Source organism: Oncorhynchus nerka, linkage group LG25 (genome assembly GCF_034236695.1).
Source record: "Oncorhynchus nerka isolate Pitt River linkage group LG25, Oner_Uvic_2.0, whole genome shotgun sequence".
NCBI lineage: Eukaryota > Metazoa > Chordata > Actinopteri > Salmoniformes > Salmonidae > Oncorhynchus > Oncorhynchus nerka.
Window position 1 is genome coordinate 47501935 of NC_088420.1, and position 12053 is coordinate 47513987.

Genomic DNA, 12053 nt, shown 5'->3' on the forward strand with positions numbered 1-12053 from the left:
TCCAAACACAGGGAAGACATAAATCCTCTTCAGATGTATCGGTTGACAAAATAGACAACCCGCAGAGAGGGCGACAAATAAATCATAAAGTCCTCTGATCTTTACAGGAGAGTCCCCTTCTAGCAGCAGAGGAGAATAGCAGGGTTAGCGGCAACAGACTGCTGGTCTCTCCGGGTAGGCGCGGGTTGTAGAGGACAGAGGTACCTGATCACACGTAGCATCTGATGAAGAGGCAGATTACGACAGGACGGGACAAGGGTGAAGCAAACGAGAATCTGACAAAGACAGAAGCAGAAACAGAGAGAGAAATAGAGACCTAATCAGAGGGAAAAAAGGGAACAGGTGGGAGAGAGTAAACGAGGTAGTTAGAGGAGATGAGGAACAGCTGGGGGAAGGAAAGGGAGAGAAGGTAACCTAATACGACCAGCAGGGGAAACGAAGTGAAGAGAAAGAACAGGAACAAGACATAACATGACAATACATGACAGTACCCCCACTCACCGAGCGCCTCCTGGCGCACTCGAGGAGGAAACCTGGCGGCAACGGAGGAAATCATCGATCAGCGAACGGTCCAGCACGTCCCGAGATGGAACCCAACTCCTTTCCTCAGGACCGTACCCTCCCAATCCACTATGTACTGATGACCACGGCCCGAGGACGCATGTCCAAAATCTTACGGACCCTGTAGATAGGTGCGCCCTCGACAAGGATGGGGGGGGAGACGAACGGGGGGCGCGAAGAAAGGGCTTAACACAGGAGACATGGAAGACCGGGTGGACGCGACGAAGATGTCGCGGAAGAAGAAGTCGCACTGCGACAGGATTAATGACCTGAGAAATACGGAACGGACCAATGAACCGCGGGGTCAACTTGCGAGAAGCTGTCTTAAGGGGAAGGTTTTGAGTGGAGAGCCATACTCTCTGACCGCGACAATATCTAGGACTCTTAGTCCTACGCTTATTAGCGGCTCTCACAGTCTGCGCCCTATAATGGCAAAGTGCAGGTGCGCTCACAACGTTGGACAAAAGCCTGAGCGGAGGGGACGCTGGACTCGGCGAGCTGGGACGAGAACAGAGGAGGCTGGTACCCGAGGCTACTCTGAAAAGGAGATAGCCCGGTCGCAGACGAAGGAAGCGAGTTGTGAGCGTATTCTGCCCAGGGGAGCTGTTCTGCCCAAGACGCAGGGTTACGAAAAGAAAGACTGCGTAAGATGCGACCAATAGTCTGATTGGCCCATTCTGCTTGACCGTTAGACTGGGGGTGACAACCGGAAGAGAGACGGAAGCCCCAATCAAACGGCAAAACTCCCTCCAAAATTGAGACGTGAATTGCGGACCCCTGTCCGAAACGGCGTCTGACGGAAGGCCATGAATTCTGAAAACATTCTCAATGATGATTTGTGCCGTCTCTTTAGCAGAAGGAAGCTTAGCGAGGGGAACCGCCTATTACCGCCTTAGAGAACCTATCGACAACCGTTAGAATAACAGTCTTCCCCGCTGACGAAGGCAGTCCGGTAATAAAGTCTAAGGCGATGTGAGACCACGGTCGAGAGGGAATGGAAAGCGGTCTGAGACGGCCGGCAGGAGGGGAGTTACCGGACTTAGTCTGCGCGCAGTCCGAACAAGCAGCCACGAAACGACGTGTGTCACGCTCCTGAGTGGGCCACCAAAAACGCTGGCGAATAGAAGCAAGCGTACCCCGAACGCCGGGGTGGCCGGCTAACTTGGCAGAGTGAGCCCACTGAAGAACGGCCAGACGAGTAGGAACGGGAACGAAAAGAAGGTTCCTAGGACAAGCGCGCGGCGACGGAGTGTGAGTGAGTGCTTGCTTTACCTGCCTCTCAATTCCCCAGACAGTCAACCCGACAACACGCCCTCAGGGAGAATCCCCGGGGTCGGTGGAGGCTACTGAAGAACTGAAGAGACGGGATAAAGCATCAGGCTTGGTGTTCTTAGAGCCCGGACGATAAGAAATAACGAACTCGAAACGAGCGAAAAACAGCGCCCAACGAGCCTGACGCGCATTAAGTAGTTTGGCAGAACGGATATACTCAAGGTTCCTATGGTCAGTCCAAACGACAAAAGGAACGGTCGCCCCCTCCAACCACTGTCGCCATTCGCCTAGGGCTAAGCGGATGGCGAGCAGTTCGCGGTTTCCCACATCATAGTTACGTTCCGACGGCGACAGGCGATGAGAAAAATATGCGCAAGGGTGGACCTTGTCGTCAGAATGGGAGCGCTGGGAAAGAATGGCTCCCACGCCCACCTCTGACGCGTCAACCTCGACAATGAACTGTCTAGAGACGTCAGGTGTAACAAGGATAGGTGCGGATGTAACAACGCTTCTTGAGGAGATCAAAAGCTCCCTGGGCAGAAACGGACCACTTAAAGCACGTCTTGACAGAAGTAAGGGCTGTGAGAGGAGCTGCCACCTGACCGAAATTACGGATGAAACGACGATAGAAATTCGCGAAGCCGAAAGCGCTGCAGCTCGACACGTGACTTAGGGACGGGCCAATCGCTGACAGCTTGGACCTTAGCGGGATCCATCTTAATGCCTTCAGCGGGAATAACAGAACCGAGAAATGTGACGGAGGAGGCATGAAAAGAGCACTTCTCAGCCTTCACATAAAGACAATTCTCTAAAAGGCGCTGGAGGACACGTCGAACGTGCTGAACATGAATCTGGAGTGACGGTGAAAAAATCAGGATATCGTCAAGGTAAACGAAAACAAAGATGTTCAGCATGTCTCTCAGTACATCATTCACTAATGCCTGAAAGACAGCTGGAGCGTTAGCGAGGCCGAACGGCAGAACCCGGTATTCAAAGTGCCCTAACGGAGTGTTAAACGCCGTTTCCACTCGTCCCCCTCCCTGATGCGCACGAGATGGTAAGCGTTACGAAGGTCCAACTTAGTGAAAAACCTGGCTCCCTGCAGGATCTCGAAGGCTGAAGACATAAGGGGAAGCGGATAACGATTCTTAACCGTTATGTCATTCAGCCCTCGATAATCCACGCAGGGGGCGCAGGGTCCCGTCCTTTTCTTAACAAAAAAACCCGCTCCGGCGGGAGAGGAGGAAGGGACTACGGTACCGGCGTCGAGAGCTACAGACAAATAATCTTCGAGAGCCTTACTTTCGGGAGCCGACAGAGAGTATAGTCTACCCCGGGGGGGGAGTGGTTCCCGGAAGGAGATCAATACTACAATCATACGACCGGTGCGGAGGAAGGGAGGTGGCCCTGGACCGACTGAACACCGTGCGCAGATCGTGATATTCCTCCGGCACCCCTGTCAAATCACCAGGCTCCTCCTGTGAAGAAGAGACAGAGGAAACAGGAGGGATAGCAGACATTAAACACTTCACATGACAAGAGACGTTCCAGGAGAGGATAGAATTACTAGACCAATTAATAGAAGGATTATGACACACTAGCCAGGGATGGCCCAAAACAACAGGTGTAAAAGGTGAACGAAAAATTTAAAAAGAAATGGTTTCGCTATGATTACCAGAGACAGTGAGGGTTAAAGGTAGCGTTTCACGCTGAATCCTGGGGAGAGGAGTACCATCCAAGGCGAACAAGGCCGTGGGCTCCCCTAACTGTCTGAGAGGAATGTCATGTTCCCGAGCCCAGGCTTCGTCCATAAAACAGCCCTCCGCCCCAGAGTCTATCAAGGCACTGCAGGAAGCTGCCGAACCGGTCCAGCGTAGATGGACCGACAAGGTAGTACAGGATCTTGAAGGAGAGACCTGAGTAGTAGCGCTCACCAGTAGCCCTCCGCTTACTGATGAGCTCTGGCTTTTACTGGACATGAAATGACAAAATGACCAGCGGAACCGCAATAGAGACAGAGGCGGTTGGTGATTCTCCGTTCCCTCTCCTTAGTCGAGATGTGAATACCCCCCAGCTGCATAGGCTCAGCACCTGAGCCAGTGGAGGAAGATGGTAGTGATGCGGAGAGGGGGGCAACGGATAACGCGAGCTCGGTGACGAAGATCAACCCGTCGTTCTATGCGAATAGCGAGTTCAATCAAGGAATCCACGCTGGAAGGAACCTCTCGGGAGAGAATCTCATCCTTTACCTCCGTGCGGAGACCCTCCAGAAAACGAGCGAGCAAAGCCGGCTCGTTCCAGTCACTGGAGGCAGCAAGAGTGCGAAACTCTATAGAGTAATCAGTTATGGATCGATTACCTTGACATAGGGAAGACAGGGCCCTGGAAGCTTCTTCCCCAAAAACAGAACGATCAAAAACCCGTATCATCTCCTCCTTAAAGTTCTGATACTGGTTAGTACACTCAGCCCTCGCCTCCCAGATTGCCGTGCCCCACTCACGAGCCCGTCCAGTAAGGAGAGATATGACGTAGGCGATACGAGCTGTGCCCCTGGAGTACGTGTTGGGCTGGAGAGAAAACACAATATCACACTGGGTGAGGAACGAGCGGCATTCAGTGGGCTCCCCAGAGTAACACGGCGGGTTATTAATTCTGGGCTCCGGAGACTCGGAAGCCCTGGAAGTAGCCGGTGGATCGAGGCGGAGATGGTGAATATGTTTCGAGAGGTCGGAGACTTGGGCGGCCAGGGTCTCAACGGCATGTCGAGCAGCAGACAATTCCTGCTCGTGCCTGCCTAGCATCGCTCCCTGGATCTCGACGGCTGAGTGGAGAGGATCCGAAGTCGCTGGGTCCATTCTTGGTCAGATTCTTCTGTTATGCAGGTGAGTGAGGACCCAAAAGCGGTTTAACAGAAACAGAGTCTTTTAATGTCCAAACACAGGGAAGACATAAATCCTCTTCAGATGTATCGGTTGACAAAATAGACAACCCGCAGAGAGGGCGACAAATAAATCATAAAGTCCTCTGATCTTTACAGGAGAGTCCCCTTCTAGCAGCAGAGGAGAATAGCAGGGTTAGCGGCAACAGACTGCTGGTCTCTCCGGGTAGGCGCGGGTTGTAGAGGACAGAGGTACTGATGAAGAGGCAGATTACGACAGGACGGGACAAGGGTGAAGCAAACGAGAATCTGACAAAGACAGAAGCAGAAACAGAGAGAGAAATAGAGACCTAATCAGAGGGAAAAAAGGGAACAGGTGGGAGAGAGTAAACGAGGTAGTTAGAGGAGATGAGGAACAGCTGGGGGAAGGAAAGGGAGAGAAGGTAACCTAATACGACCAGCAGGGGGAAACGAAGTGAAGAGAAAGAACAGGAACAAGACATAACATGACAATACATGACATAAGGACAACAAAGTCAAGGTATTGGAGTGGCCATCACAAAGCCCTGACCTCAATCCTGTAGAAAATTTGTGGGCAGAACTGAAAAAGCGTGTGCGAGCAAGCAGGCCTACAAACCTGACTCGGTTACACCAGCTTTGTCAGGAGGAATGGGCCAAAATTCACCCAACTTATTGTGGGAAGCTTGTGGAAGGCTACCCAAAACGTTTGACCCAAGTTAAACAATTTAAAGGAAATGCTACCAACTACTAATTGAGTGTATGTAAACTTCTGACCCACTGGAAATGTGATGAAAGAAACACAAGCTGAGAATAATCATTCTCTCTACTAATATTCTGTCATTTCACATTCATAAAATAAAGTGGTTATCCTAACTGACCCAAGACCTAAGATTTTTTACTAGGATTAAATGTTAGGAATTGTGGAAAAACTGAGTTTAAATGTACTTGGCTAAGGTGTATGTAAACTTCTGACTTCAACTGTATAATAAAGTTGAGGCCCAAAGTAACACAGTGCTTTGGTTATAATTTATTGATACAGATATTAACCAAAACCCTCTTGGATAGACTCACAGTCAGGGTTGCAAAATTCTGTTAGCTTTCCTATAATTCCCAGGTTTTTCTGAAATCGTGCTGGGAAGATTTCTGGTCTTGTGAGGGACTAAGCAGGGAAATTTGGAATCCTTCAGCTCAAATCTGGTTTAATGGAAAACCAGGAAATCTTGGGAACGGTACCGGAATTTTACAACCCTACCTCCTCACAGTAAAGTCACAAGTGCTCATGTCCATAACCTCAACAATAAACATGGATGGTTGTAGGCAGACTGAAGTAGTTTGGAGTGGGATTCAGTTGTGCTTCATGCTTCATTTTACAATCCCTCTGTAGAGGAGAAGAAAGAGAAGGGGAAATAGGAGAACTAGGAGATTGCTGTAGGCCAGTATATTCTGTAATGACCTTTTTATTTTACCTTTATTTAACCAGGCAAGTCAGTTAAGAACAAATTCTTATTTTCAATGACGGCCTAGGAACAGCGGGTTAACTGCCTGTTCAGGGGCAGAACGACAGATTTGTACCTTGTCAGTTCGGGGGTTTGAACTTGCAACCTTCCGGTTACTAGTCCAACGCTCTAACCACTAGGCTACCCTGCCGCCCCAAGGAGCACTCCTTTGGTTATACTGTAGAATCCCTGACTATTACTCAACTCGGAGGCTTTTGATGCTGATTCAAATAAAATACATGTAAATACTTTACGAGCCCCTAACCAACAATGCAAATTTAAAAAATATGGGTAAGAATAAGATATAAAAGCAACAGGTAATGAAAGAGCAGCAGTGAAATAACAATAGCAAGACTATATACAGGGGGGTACCGGTACAGAGTCAATGTGCGGGGACACCGGTTAGTTGAGGTAATATGTACATTTAGGTAGAGTGACTATGAATAGATGATAACAACAGAGAGTAGCAGCAGTGTAAAAGTCTGGGCAGCCATTTGAATAGGTGTTCAGGAGTCTTATGGCTTGGGGGTAGAAGCTATTTAGAAGCCTCTTGGACCTAGACTTGCTGCTCCGGTACCGCTTGCCGTGTGGTAGCAGAGAGAACAGTCTATGACTAGGGTGGCTGGAGTCTTTTACAATTTTTAGGGCCTTCCTCTGACACCGCCTGGTATAGAGGTCCTGGATGGCAGGAAGCTTGGCCCTAGTGATGTACTGGGCCATTTGTACTACCTTCTGTAGTGCTTGTGGTCGGAGGCCGAGCAGTTGCCATACCAGGCAGTGATGCAACCAGTCAACCAGGATGCTCTCGATGGTGCAGCTGTAGAACCTTTTGAGGATCTGAGGACCCATGCCAAATCTTTTCAGTCTCCTGATGTGGATTAGGTTTTGTTGTGCCCTCTTCACAACTGTCTTGGTGTGCTTGGACCATGTTAGTTTATTGGTGATGTGGACACCAAGGAACTTTAAACTCTCAACCTGCTCCACTACAGCCCGGTCGATAAGAATGGGTGCGTGCTCAGTCCTCTTTTTTCTGTAGTCCACAATCATCTCCTTTGTATTGATTATGTTGAGGGACAGGTTGTTGTCCTGGCACCACATGTCTCTGACCTCCTCCCTATAGGCTGTCTTGTTATTGTAGATGATCAGGCCTTCCACTGTTGTGTCATCGGCAAACTTAATGATGGTGTTGGAGTCGTGCCTGGCCGTGCAGTCATGGGTTTACAGAGAGTACAGGAAAGGACTGAGCACGCACCCTGAGGGGCGCCTGTGTTTAGGATCAGCGTGGTGGATGTGTTGTTGCCTACCCTTACCACCTGGGGGCAGCCCGTCAGAAAGTCCAGGATCCAGTTGAAGGGGGAGGTGTTTAGTCCCAGGGTCCTTAGCTTATTGATGAGCTTTGAGTACACTATGATGTTGAATGCTGAGCTGTAGTCAATGAATAGCATTCTCACATAGGTGTTCCTTTTGTCCTGGTGGGAAAGGGCAGTGTGTGCAATAGAGATTGCATCATCTGTGGATCTGTTGCGGCGGTATGCAAATTGGAGTGGGTCTAGGGTTTCTGGGATAATGGTGTTGATATGAGCCATGACCAGCCTTTCGAAGCACTTCGTGGCTACAGACGTGAGTGCTACAGGTCAGTAGTCATTTAGTCAGGTTACCTTAGTGTTCTTGGGCACAGGCACTATGGTGGTCTGCATAAAACATGTTGGTATTACAGACTCGGGCAGGGAGAGGTTGGAAATGTCAGTGAAGACACTTGCCAGTTGGTCAGGGAATGCTCGCAGTGCACGTCCTGGTAATCCGTTTGGCCTTGTGAATGTTAACCTGTTTTTAAAGTCTTACTCACATCGGTTGTGGACAGTGTGATCACACAGTCTTCCAGAACACCTGGTACTCACATGCATTTTTCAGTGATATTTGCCTCAAAGCGAGCATAGAGGTAGTTTAACTCGTCTGGTAGGCTCTTTTCACTGGGCAGCTCTCGGCTGTGCTTCCCTTTGTAGCCTGTAATGGTTTGCAAGCCCTGCCACATCCGACGAGCGTCAGAGCCGGTGTAGTATGATTCGATCTTAGTCCTGTATTGACGCTTTGCCTGTTTGATGGGTCGACGGAGAGCATAGCGGGATTTCTTATAAGTTTCCGGGTTAGAGTCCCGCTCCTTGAAAGCGGCAGCTCTAACCTTTAGTTCAGTGCGGATGTTGCCTGTAATCCATGGCTTCTGGTTTGGGTATGTACGTACGATTATTGTGGGGACGACGTCATCGATGCACTTATTGATGAAACCAATGACTGAGGTGGTGTACTCCTCAATGCCATCAGAGGAATCCTGGAATATATTCCAGTCTGTGCTAGCAAAACAGTCCTGTAGCTTAGCATCTGCTTCATTTGACCACTTTTTATTGATCTTGTCACTGGTGCTTCCTGCTTTAATTATTGCTTGTAAGCAGGAATTGGGAGGATAGAATTATGGTCAGATTTGCCAAATGTAGGGCGAGGGAGAGCTTTGTATCTGTCTCTGTGTGTGGAGTAAAGTTTGTCCAGAGTTTTTTCCCCCTCTGGTTGTACATTTAACATGCTGATAGAAATTAGGTAAAATGGATTTAAGTCCCTGGCTACTAGGAGTGCTGCCTCTGGGTGAGCGTTTTCTTGTTTGCTTATGGCGTAATACAGCTTATTCAATGCTTTTTTAGTGCCGGCCTCTGACTATGGTGGTATGTAAACAGCCATGAAAAATACAGTTGAAAACTCTGTAGGTAGGTAGTGTGGTCTACAGTTTATCATGAGATACTCTACCTCAGACGAGCAATAGCTCAAGACTAACTTAGATGTCGTGCAGCTGTTATTTACAAAAATGCATTCTCCGCCGCCCCTGGTCTTACCAGACGCCGCTGTTCTATCCTGCCGGTGCAGCGTATAACCAGCTAGCTTTATGTTGATAGTGTCGTTGTTCAGCCACGTATCTGTGAAGCATAAGATATTACAGTTTTGAATGTCCCGTTGGTAGTTTAATCTTCCACGTAGGTCATCTATTTTATTGTCCAAAGATTGAACGTTTGCTAGCAGAATGGAAGGAAGTTGGGGTTTATTCGATCACCTACAAATTCTTAGAAGGCAGCCCGTCCTCCGGACCCTATTTCTCCGACTTCTCTTCACGCAAATCACGGGAATCTGGGCCTGTTCCCGAGAAAGCAGTATATCGTTCGCGTCGGCCTCGTCAGACTCGTTAAAGGAAAAAAAATATTCTGCCAGTCTGTGGTGAGTCATCGACAGTCCTGATGTCCAGAAGTTATTTTCGATCAGAAGAGACAGCAGCTGAAACATTATATACAAAATAAGTAAAAAAATAAGTTACAAACAACGCAAATAAACAAACAAAAAAACACAATCGGTTGGGGGCACGTAAAACGTCTGCCTTCTTCTCTGGTGCCATCTTACTTTTCAGGTCAGAGCTTCTGGCTTCTCCTCTCTCATCTAGCCAGCTGGAATACCTATGGGATGAGACAGCCGTTAACCCATCCCAGATTAACCCACTTAATTAACCCACTATAGCAACCCTATCAGAGATGGCTTGTAACTAAGTGTGATTGTTAAGTTGGTCGTGGAAAGTGAGGTTGTGGTTATTGATGTATGGTGCACATAAAGTTGATGGAAATCTTAAAGCAGGTGCTGCTACATGAATTCATTCAAGGGTATAATTCAATGTATGGAATGGACAGCAGGATATTTAAGCAATAAGGCCCGAGGGTGTGTGGTACATGGCCAATATACCACGTCCAAGGGCTGTTCTTAGGCACGACGCATTTCGGAGTGCCTGGATACAGCCATTAGCCGTCGAATATTGGCCATGTACCACAAACCCCTAAAGGTGCCTTATTACTATTATGAACTGGTTACTGAAGTAATTAGAGCAGTAAAAACAAATGTTTTATCATACCCATGGTATACGGTCTCATATACCATGGCTGTCAGCCAATCAGCATTCTTGGCTGGAACCACCCAGTTTATAATGGCTGTTACATCACATACACAAACAGAGGAAGAGAGTGTGCTTGTATGGGCCTAATGAGCCGTTAGGCTGATGACATCACCCCTGTGTGTGGGCCTACAGTACACCCAAATTCCAAGGCTCACTCGCACACATTCACTCCAAGGGTGCTCTGTTGACTGCTCTGTAAACTCTCTCTCCTATAATGATTGGTGTTGTGTGAGGAGAAGACTGGGTTGTTTGCAGTCACCCAGTACACAGAAGACTAGAAACTGTGAGTCTCGTTCCCATATCAGCACTCCATCTTCCTCACTATAGTCCTGGCAAGTGCGGGAAAGAGACTGTAGACTCTCCCTCTGTCTCATTCACGCCTCCTGCTTTGTGAGACAGCCATTAGCTGCTTCTCTGTGTGTCTGCTGGAGCTGACACAGAACACCAATCAGCCTGCCTGCTGCCAGAGAGCAACGCTGTCTCTCTCTCTCTCATCCCTGCAATTACTCAGCTAATGCAGATTTGTCAAACAAAGTCAACATGTGAGTGTGTGTGGTTCTCCACATTAGAGCTCTGTGCCCGTATCCACAAAGCATCTCAGATTAAGAGTGCTGATCTAGGATCAGGTCCCCCCCATCCAATCTTATTCATTATGATCTAAAAAGTAGCACTGATTCTGGATCAGCACTCCTACTCAGACGCTTTGTAGATACAGGTCCTGATTCCATCTCACCCTAGGGCAGGGTTTCCCAAGCTCGGTCCTGGGGCCCCCCCTGGGTGCACGTTTTGGTTTTTGCCCTAGCACTACACAGCTGATTCAAATAACCAACTTATCATCAAGTTTTAATTATTTTAATCAGCTGTGTAGTGCTAGAGCAAAAACCAAAACGTGCCCCCAGGGGGGCCACAGGACCGAGTTTTGGAAACCCTGCCCTAGGGTATCAACGGATTTCTAAGGATGAAGACATACTGTAGAATTGTCAGGGTGAAACGTGTTGTGTCATTCAGAGGGTTCTGGATGGTGTAACCACAGTCAGGTTAGAACACATTCTTATTTACAATGACAGCCTAGGAACAATGGGTTAACTGCCTTGTTCAGGGGAAGAATGACAGATTTTTGCCTTGTCAGCTCGGGGATTCGATCTAGTAACCTTTTACTGGCCCAACGCTCTAACCACTAGGCTACCTGCCGCCCATAAGACATAAGAGCAGGACTGCCAGAAAAAGTGTGGCGGGCGGCATTTGCCACAGCACTTTTCAGTCAGGTGTTGCAGCGCCGCTCCATCTTTGATTTAGTTGAATAAAATATATTGACGTAAAGCAGTAAAAAGAGGCAAAGTGCAGTTCTTTTTTTTAAAAACCAGTTTGACGATTTATCAATTTGCTCTCATTTTCACTTTCAATGCTGCAGTGCTGCTGCAGGCTCTGTGCGTGTCTTGACTAATCCGAATTCACGGAAATCGCAGCTCTCTCCACTTTCCTCCAGTATTTATTTAGCAAGGGTGATAACACGTCACTATCGGCAGACACAAGCAAATACACTTATATAAATATAGCAGTCTATACACCTAAAAATGTGCAATCTGACATGAAGTATTGCAGGGTTCCCCAACTGGCGGCCCGCAGGTCCTTTTATTTAGCCCCATAAGTTAAAAATATATATAAAATAGAGACACGCGATCGTATAAAATGTAAGCAAGGTTTAGAAATTATTATGTTTTAGTCAAACATATCCGTTTGGGCTTCTTGGGGTCATTTGGCAGTGTACAAATTATTTGTAATTATGTTCCGGCCCCCAAACATCCACTCTTGAAAAAAAACAGACAATTGCTAAACTAGACTAAACTGT

General features: G+C 48.0%; 1 protein-coding gene across 1 annotated transcript in view; it reads left to right on the forward strand.

The window, feature by feature from the left end:
* The window catches only part of bicd1a (bicaudal D homolog 1a), an 80727-nt gene that overhangs the window by 23176 nt on the left and 45498 nt on the right, over positions 1-12053 (forward strand).